The following is a 10,509-nucleotide window of genomic DNA, read 5'->3' as shown; positions in this document are numbered from 1 at the left end:
GCTGCTTCTTAGACTGGTATTTTTATTTATTTACTTATTTTATTGGAGTATAGTTGTTTTACAATATTGTGTTAGTTTATACTGTACAGCAAAGTGAATTAGCTGTATGTATACATATATCCCCTTTTTGTGGATGTCCTTCTCATTTAGGTCACCACAGAGCACTGACTAGAGTTTCCTGAGCTACACAGTAGGTTCTCATTGGTTATCTATTTTATACATAGTATCAATAGTGTATATATGTCAATTCCCATCTCCCAATTCATCCCACCCTCCTTTCCCCCTTGGTATCCATATGTTTGTTCTGTATGTCTGTGTCTCTATTTCTGCTTTGTAAATAAGATCATCTATACCAATTTTTTCAGATTCCACATACATGCATTAATATACAATATTTGTTTTTCTCTTTGTGACTTACTTCACTCGTATGACAGTAAAAATATGGAATGCTTCACAAATTTGCATGTCATCCTTGCACAGGGGCCGTGTTAATCTTCTCTCTATTGTTCCAATTTTAGTGTATGTGTTGCCAAAGGGAGCATGACTCTGAGTTTTAGAGTCTTTACATGTGGAGTAAGGATGCTATATAATTTTGAGAATGTCTAAGAGAAGTAAATCAGGTAATATATATGGAATATGTTTAATACTGTGCTTTTACACTGTAGTTACGGAAGTAGTAGAAGTATGTTGTTCATTTCATTCACTGTTTATTCCCAGTGCATAAACCATCACCTATTAGACAGAGTCCTCATTAGTATTTTTTTAATGAATGAGAAAATGAATGCATTAAGCAATCTATTAGACACTGTTTAGGTGACTAGGATCATAAAGAATAACAGCTCACTATTTTATAGTGGCTATAGATATGCTGCCTGTTCTAAAACAATAATATAAGTGCTATAGTCATGGTCTGTGCAAGGGTTTATAAGAGCCAAGAATGGAGCATCAGATTTTGCCTGGAGAGAGAAAGTCAGGAAATATTTTACTAATGTAAGGACTTCTGTTAGCTCTGAGGTTAGAGCATGCCAAATTGATCATTATGAAAGCATGAAGTCAATTCATTCCTAACAAAGAAATTTTGTCTTTAAAAAAAAAGACCAAACTGAGACAAATATATGACATATCAAGACACTTCAGATTGGACTTCTGAGGGACTTATCAGGCATAGGATATAGATGGGAGAATGACATGGTAATCAGATAAGCAGAAATCAGATGATGAAGGGCTGAGCATGCCACCACAATGCATTTGCCCTTCATTGTATAGGGAATACAGAGACAGTTACATATTCTCTTCAGAAGTCTGGCACTCTTAGACTCTCATTTTATGAAAGTTACTCTAGATCATTTTGAAGCATGGATTGGGAAGCTTGAGATGGAGGAATCTAAGATGCTGGTGCTGTTACCTCTCCTATTACCAAGGAGAGAAATAATGCTGACGTGAACTAAAGCAGTGGCATATAATTAGTGAGTAAAGAAAAATTATGGAGAAATTTAATAGGGGTAATTTATTGGACCTGGTTGACTGATTATATATGGAAGTTGAGGAAAACAGTGGAGTCAAGAATGATTCATTTAGATTTTTGTAACTGAGAACAAGATGATACAGTCAACAAAAATGTTCAGTACAATTTTGGATACTGTAGCAATTGAATATGGCCTTTTATAATAGTTCATAACAAATAACCTCAAAATCCCAGTGACTAATGAAACAAACTTTTGTTTTTTGCTCATATGACTACATGTCTGCAAGGGATGAGCTGCAGGGTGTGGGTGGAGCTCAGGTCTGTTCCATATGTCATTCACTCTCTTTAGACCAGAGGCTAGCTGGAGCACATATGTCTCATGGAAAGTCCAGGAGCCAGGAAAATAATCAGAAACATGCAGGGTCTCTTAAAGTGTAGGTACATATCCCACATACTGCCAATCCCATCCACATGGCATCAGTGAAAGTAAGTAAAGTGGCCAAGTCCAACATCACAAGGAGAGCAACACACATTCTGTCACATCAGGAAGTACTACATAGTCATATGACAAAGCACATGGATACACAATTCTAATATAGGGAATCAAGTGAGGAATTGGGAACAATGACCCAATGACCATGATAGTCATGTCAGTGCATCAAGTAAGTATATCCATGAATAGAACTGAAAAGAGAAACATCAGAGATGTCCTCACTGAGTATCTTTCTTGCCACAAAGCTTCTTTACCCTCACTTCATAGTACTTTGAAATCATTGCTTTATGAGGCTTTCTATACTAAGTTAGCTATTTTTTAAATCACATTTGACTAATTTTTGTACTACTCCATGTAAAGAAAGATGCCATAATAAAAATCAAGCCAACTTTCTCCAATAACAACAAGAGATGAACAATGGCACTTGTAGATGAATGTTTGTACTCATAATCTCAAAGATTATTCCCCAAGAATGACCTATTCCTTAGTAAATAAGTACCGCTTAGGCATCAAGTTACTGCTGTCTTCTTAAGGCCCAAATTTGGACTCATTACTAACTGCAAACTTGACCAGAACTATGAGGAAGAAGGAAGACAAGGCCTTGATAAGTGTTCAGGAATGAAAAAAGGTAAATAGTTCAAGATAGTATCAAGATAAGTTTAACTTCTCTTCACTTCATGATCCAGACAGGGACCCTTTTACCTGGTTCATATACCATGCTCTACATCTCTATAATAATCTTTGCTGGTGGTTATACAGGAGTACTTGAGATTCTGCCAAAACCAGCTGAAATTCATATCCAAGAGAAGGGAACCCAGACGTTCTTGATCAAACCATTGTGGTAGGAAGAATTAGGATTCCCCAAAGATGTTTGTATCCTAATCCCTAGATCCTCTGAATATGTTGGGTTACAAGGCAATGGACAATTAAGTTGCAAATGTAATTAATTTTACTAATCTTTACTTACTTAAAGATCAAGATATTATCCTGTATTATCTAAGTGGGCTCAAGGTAATCAGAAGAAGATTCTGAGGCAGAAGAATAAATCAGAGCCAGAGAGAGATTTTAATATACTGTGTTGTTGGCTTTGAAGTTGGAGGAAGTGGCTACAAAGTAGGAAAGGCAGCCATCTCTAGATTGGAAAAAGCAAGGACCAGATATCTCTTAAAACTTTCAGAAGAAATGTAGCCCTGCTGACACCTTGATTTTAGCTCACTAAGACCCATTTCTGACATTGTACTTCTGGAACAGTTAAGATAATCAATTTCTGGTTTTTTAGCCCACAAAATTTGTGGTAATTTGTTACAACAACAATAGAAAGTGAATGAAGTCCCATATCTTTTGCTGATGATTGATACCAGAAATACCAAACCCCTTTAAAGAAAGAGCTCTTCAAAAGGGGATTACATTTATCCGATGGATAAGCATACCAAAATGCAGTAAGATCATTGTCTTCCCATAAAAGACAAAGCCAGCAAACTAAGATGATTTTCCCCCTTTAAACCATTTACCATCTATTCTTCAAAAATACTGACATTCTGAGGCAAAACAACAAAAATGATACCAATTTACTGACTATGCCTTGGAAATATGGTTTTCTTCCCCTTCAGTAGGGAGAGAGGATCTACTAGGGAGGAAAAATCAATTTTCTTCAAATAAGTCACAAATTTAATTTACCCTTTGGGATTGTAAACTACCCATAGGTAATAAATAAATAAATAAATACTTCTTTGTATGCATCACAGTCCCAGATTTAGGCTTTATGCATAATAAAAATATTTATGCCTTGCTACCTCAATACCATAACATTCTTATCTCATTCAGTTGTCAGTGAGCTCAGATTAATGGCCATTTCATTTCTGACTCTCTAGAGTCTAACAAATATGCCTGGCATATAATACCCACTGCAACATCATTGTTGGATTCATTAATTAACCTTAAGTGCTTGTTGAATTGATCCATAACACTTCGTAATTTATAAACAGGTCTGAGGATGAGATTTTTGCAGATCTGATCCCTTTTAGAGATAGTTCATGCATAATGGGCAAGCCTAGGATAAGTTAGTAATATTAACATATTCACCATGTTAAATTGCTGGAAAAATAAAAGATAATTACTGAAGGGAGAAAAATATCTGTAGGCACAGTTTTAAGAACAGAATGATTTCTCCTAAAATGTATTAAAATTGTTGGCAGTAACAGTGTACATTGAGCATTTGATTATTTTTAACTGTTTTCATTTTTGTTCATTTTCTCTGTGCAGTATTCTTAAATAACCTTCCACCAATATTTTTTCCTTTCTTTAGATCTTTAGATCTATGAAATGTAAATGAATATAATCAATATGCTCAGAGGACTAATTAGTTGTAATATCTTCAGGACATTCAAAACTAAAAATATTGCAGTTAAAAAAATGAATATGCTATAAGTGATATTCCAGAAGTGTTATTAAAGGAAATAAAAGCTGTTTAAAATAAACAGACATTTTGGCAATTGAATACACATGGGTTTCATCTTATGTTACTATTTGGTTTGACTAAGTTAAATTGTCCAAGTAAAATAATGACTTAGCTGTTATAATGCCCCCCAAGTTCTCATCTGCTATTTCTAGTCCTTGAATGTTTCAGGATCTATAAGACTTACAGAACTCACAGTAAGATACTGTATGCAAAAGGCAAGTAATGGTGGCCTAGAAAACACAGAACAACTGGACTCATATCTATGAATAATTTTATTGTGGCTTAAAAATGTGCAAAAATGAATGCAATTAAATTATTTAGATTAAACCAAGAACATTTCTGACTTTATAAGATGAATGCTGCTCCACACTCTGTAAGTGTAGGGTCCCACAAAATGAGACAAAAATAAGACATTCAAATCTTTAGGAACGAGAAATATGTATTCCCTGTGCTCATATACAACACATGAACAAACCAAGGATTTCAATAGCAAAGACATGTGCTGGTCTTTTCTTTTTAACTTGATGTTGCAGCTGTCCAGCACCCAGTCGCTCACAATCTCTCACAGCAAGATCCAAACAGCTGGGACTTAAGGGAGAGGGCAGCAGGTTTAACCACACAGAGGCCACAATTTAGGAAAAGAAGGTGATCTATAGATATTCACAGTGACTGAGAACTGGGAATGTAATTAGAAGATGTGGCACCACATCAGCTGCAAAAACATCAGTGAAATATGAAATGGAGAATGATACTAATGTCATTGGACAGTACTCATGTTGGTATTCCTCAGATTTTGCTTAAATCATGTACAGCATGTTAGTATAAAGGCATGAGATGGAACTCATTCTGTGCGGGTATGTGTTTCTGTGGTGTGTGTGTGTGTGTGTGTGTGTAATCATTTTGGCTCTTGCCTATATCACTTAGAAATTTGGGCAGGTATTTTAACTTCTCTGCATCTCATAAGAACACTGAAAATTAATTCTCAGAGTTTTATTTTGTCAGAATCTGGAAAGATTTTCTAATTATAGCAGTGACCTAAGAAGCACAGCTGGTTTCCAATGCATTATTTGCCATCAGAAATGGAGTAAACCCACTGGGCTAAAAGGAGGGGAGGAGATGCTAGTTTTCCTTCATTTTCTGCCCTTGTCTCAGAGACTGAAGAACTGGATATACTTTGTAAAGGATAGAATATAGCATTCTTCCTTCCCTTTAATACTTCTCATTCTAAGAATATTTAGTGACTTCCACTTACAAAATCAGGATAAGAAGGAAAATGAGAGGTAGGAACTAACTGTGGCTCATTGGATCTTTGAAACGTGCATTTCCAGAAGAAGAAAAAAAGATATAGGGAAGCAAAATCCAAAAGCATTCCAGAGCTAGTGCAAGCTGTGGAGTGTAACTTATGAAATTCATGTTTCTATGTGAACAAAATGAGGGAATGGGGGTAGAAAATGATCCCACTTTTATTTAGCATGGCTCCTTTAGTTAAATTTCTTATTGTTTTCCTAGGTTTTTTGAGATATAATGGACATATAACATTGTGTAAGTTTAAGGTGTACAATGTGATGATTTGAAACATGTATATATTGAGTAATATTTACCACAATAAGGGTATTTAATGCATTCCTCACCTCATATAATTAACATTTTGTTGTTTGTTGTTGTTATTTTATTTCCCTGGGATACATACCATCCGTAGGATTGCTGAATCATTTTGTAGTTTTACTTTTAAGATTTTGAGGAAACTCCATAGAGTTTTCCATCTTGACTGTACTAATTTACATTACCACCAACAGTGCTCAGGAGTTCCCTTTTCTCCACAGTCTTGTGAATCTTTATTGTCACTTGCCTTTTCTGACTGGTGTAAAGTGATATTTCATTGTGGTTTTGATTTGCATTTTCCTGAGATTAGTGATGTTTATCACCTTTTCATATACTTGTTGCCAACTTGTATGACTTCTTTGGAAGAATGTCTATTCAGGTAACCTATCATTTTTTAATCCAATTATTTGATGAAATATTGAGTTATATGAATTCCTTATATAACTTGTATATTAATCCCTTATCAGATATATGATTTGTAAATATTTTCACACATTCCATAGGTTGCCTTGTCACATTGTTGTTTCTTTTGTTGTACTTATTAGTTTGATATAATCCCACTTGTTTATTTTAGCTTTTGTGGATTGAGATTTTGGTGTCACATACAAAAGTTATTGCCAAGAACAATATCAAGGAGCTTTTTCCTTATGTTTTCTTATAAGAGTTTTATGGCTTCAGGTCTTATGTTTAAGTCCTTAATGTATTTTCAGTTAACTTTTGTGAATGGTGTAAGACAGTAGTCCAATTTCATACTTTTGCATGGGAATAATCAATTTTCCTCAAACCATTTATTAGAGACTATCCTTTCCCCATTGAGTAATCTTGTCTCCCTTCACAATATTTGTTCACTATGTATGAATGGGTTTATTTCTAAAATCTGTTCCACTGGTCCATGTGTCTGTTTTTATGCCAGTACCATACTGTTTTGATTACTGCAGCTTTGTAATACATGTTAAAATCAGAGTGTGTGCTGCCTCCAGCTTTATTCTTCTTTCTCTGGATTGCTTTGGTTATTTGGGGTCTTTTGTGATTCCATACAAATTTTAGTATTCTGTTTTCTATTTCTGTGAAAAATTACATTGGAATTTTTATAGAGATTGCATTGAATCTATAGATGGCTTTGGGTATTATGTACATTTGAACAATATTAATTCTTCTGACCCATGTACTTAGGATATCTTTTAATTTATTTGTGTCTCCTTCAGTTTGCTTCATCAGTGTCTTATAGGATTCAGTATACAGATCTTTCATTTCTTTGGTTAAATATATTCCAAAATTTTTATAGTTTTTTATGCTAATGTAAATGGAACTATTATCTTTATATCTTTTTCAGATAGTTCATTGTTAGTGTATAGAAATGCATCTGACTTTTGTATTTTCATTTCATACCCAAAAACTTTACTGAATTTTTCTATTAGTTATTTGTGCAGTGTTCAGAATTTTCTACATCTATAATTGTTTCATTCTTCCTTCCCTTTTGGTGTGGTTATTCTCAGGGTTTTTTTGTCTCACTCTGTTGCTTAAAATGGATATTTGAACTCTCTAAGAACTATTTTCACTTATGGATAGCTGTGTCATTGTTGATCTTTGAGGAGAATGGAGGCTAGATTTGCTACTCTGCTATATGGGTGACATCAGATAAATTTCTTTTTGATAATGGCTATCGGGTTCATCTTTGAAATTGAACTTTTCTGCAACTGTTAATCTGAGAAACAGCTTCTAACTAAAACTCCAGTGGACAGTGAGTATGGCTGACAAATCCTATGAAGGAAACATGCTTCTCAGACATTAATGTATCTATGAATCACCTGTGGATCCAGCAAAAATATAAATCTTAAGACAAAGCTTGTGGTGATGCATTTCTAATAAGCCTCTAAGTGCTTGTTGCTGGAGACCATTCTTTGGTGTGGTAAGCAACATCATATTAGTTGGACATTGTCTTAGGATGAATAAACAGGAAAAAAAGGGGAGAGAGGTGTATAACCAAAAATACAGAAGGATAAATGACATAAAACATGAGAAGTACCTTAATTAAGTCAGAAAAAAAAAGAGATAGGAAGTTAAAAAAGTTAGGAAGTTGGAAGGAGGAAGGAAGGAAAGGAGGGAAGGAGGAAGGAAGGGAGGGAGGGAGGAAGAAGAAGAAATGGAGGGAGGGAAGGAAAGAAGAGAGAAAGTAAAGAAAAATGACATAAAAAGGACTAAGAAAAAATATAGTCTGGAAGAGCTAAAAGACAACCCAAAGAAAATTGTACCTTTCCTAAAGAATGTTTAATTAAAGTTTGGAACTTGTTAAGATTCTAATCTAAAATATATAAATAAGCCCTTCACAATAAGGTGCTAAAATGAGGAAATGGGTTGACTATAGAGACTATAAAGTAGAAGAAATTAACATAAAATACTATTACAGAACAAACTTGTAGACTAGACACAGCAAGGAATAGGATGGACACAACTGAAAGTGAAGAAAAAATAATAATAATAAAGCAGAATGTGTGGCTAAATCTGCTTGGATTTGAAACCCATCTCAACCACAAACTAAACACATGTACTTAGTCAATTACCTCACGTCCTTGAGCCTCCATTTCCTTGCTTGACAGTGGCAATAAGAACAGCAACTTCTTCACTGGGTATTGTGGGAATTTTAAAATAGAGATTCCTGGAAACATACTTAAAAGAGTAATTGGAACATTCAGTCGATTCCTGTCACTCCTTTACTGGTAATTGCCAATGGCTTCTCATATTCCTCAGAGTACAAAGCAAAGCCCCCCATATGGTCTCCAAAGTCCTGTATGATCCAGTCACTGCTGCGCCTCTGCCCCTTTCCCTACTATAGTCATTCTTGCTCATTCTCCTTCAGCCACGCTGTTCTCCTTGCATATCCCGACTCAAAGTCTCTACACAGATTCTTCCCTCTTCCTGAAATGTGCTCCTCCTGTTACCTACACAGCTCCTTTGCTCATCTCCATGTCTTTACACATAGTTTATCTTTTCACTGTTGGCCACTCCCTTTAAAATCCACAATTTATCACATATTTCTAAATTTACAGTCCTTTCCACCTTTGCTCTGACAGTATTTGCAGCTCCTGGACCTTGATTAGCATTGTCACACACACTGTGTTAGTACTTGTCTATCATCTGCCTCCCTCTCACTAGAATATAAAGTCTATGAGGTTGAGACTTTGGCTATTTGGGTCACTGCTATGTCTCTGGCACCTAAACAGTATCTGCGACTCAATATATATTCATTGAAAGAATGAACTTCATGCACCAAGTCAGTATTAAGATTTAAGATAAGGCCAAATTTTGTGACATATACATACATATAATCAAACACATAGTCATTTATTGCTGACGTAACTGATGCCTCTCACTTTACTAGATATTATATACACATTATTTTACTTATTTATAATAACAAATCTGAAGTAGATTATTGTGCCCATTCTTCAGCTTTAGAAACTGTGCCTCTGAAAAATTAAATAATGTACACTTAGTCACACACATAACAATTCTTAAAACTGAATCTGTGTGATTCCAGCCCATTCTTCTCATCACACCTGGCCTGATACTATATTTGTACTTGATCTAAAAATGAGTTAACACATCCACTCTGACTCCATAAATTGTCAGTCTCATTCAAACAAGTAATAGGCAGCCATTTAAAAATGAGCCTTGTTTAATTCCTGGCATTGTCTTTTGTTAGCAGAGCTCTTGACTTGAGATTGACTGGTTATGGCTCTACAAGCTTACTTTCATTAGAAATATCTGAACAATAAGAAAAGAAAACAAAAAGTTGGCTTATTTTACATTTTTTTAGATATCAAGTACTTATTTTTTTTAAAAAGTGGTATGTTTTAAAATAGCAATTGGTATTTTTACATAAATATCTAAAAGTAATAGTTCAGTAGAAAGGCATGTAATTTTAATCTGGTTTTTTTAGTTTATCAAAATTCTTGGAGTCTCCACTCTGATTTGATTTTGGCCCTTGTTCATTGATGTGACAGGTTTAATGATCACATGTCAGTATTCCAAGAGCCTCCTGTTTAACAGAAGAGCACTGTTCCCTAGAATACTCTAGTCCCCGCTCATCAACTGACCTTTCCCCTGGAAACATTCATCACCAGTGACACTGACTGATGAGCAGCATGATCTCCTGACCTCCAATTTATTCATGTTGATGGTCTTGACACTCTTCACAGTCTCCCAGGCTCCACACAGCTGCCTCATACCATCAGTGGATTTTTACTTCCCAGAAATACTTTCTATTTCCTCACTGTACAGACAGTATTACTTTCTTCTCCATCCAGCATGAACTGTCACTTTTTTTTCACTGATTGCTTTTCAAAATCCTCAGATTTTCTCCCAACCCCACTGACATTTCTAGGCCTTTCATTGAGTAATCTACAGTCTGTCCATCTTAGGGGGTCATTTTCTGAGGAAAGTATACTCTTCCTGGTAGAATATCCTCATCAGTTTGGTAAGAAATTCCAC

The 10,509-nt window shown here is 35.1% G+C and overlaps 1 non-coding gene across 1 annotated transcript; it reads right to left on the bottom strand.

The window, feature by feature from the left end:
• Positions 1-435: 435 nt before the first annotated feature.
• LOC131759085 (U6 spliceosomal RNA) lies at positions 436-542 on the bottom strand. The gene has a single exon (XR_009336413.1). It is a non-coding gene; the product is annotated as a U6 spliceosomal RNA (small nuclear RNA).
• Positions 543-10,509: the final 9,967 nt, after the last annotated feature.

The sequence above is a fragment of the Kogia breviceps genome, chromosome 6 (assembly GCF_026419965.1).
Source record: "Kogia breviceps isolate mKogBre1 chromosome 6, mKogBre1 haplotype 1, whole genome shotgun sequence".
NCBI lineage: Eukaryota > Metazoa > Chordata > Mammalia > Artiodactyla > Physeteridae > Kogia > Kogia breviceps.
This window is presented reverse-complemented; position numbering and strand designations above follow the sequence as displayed.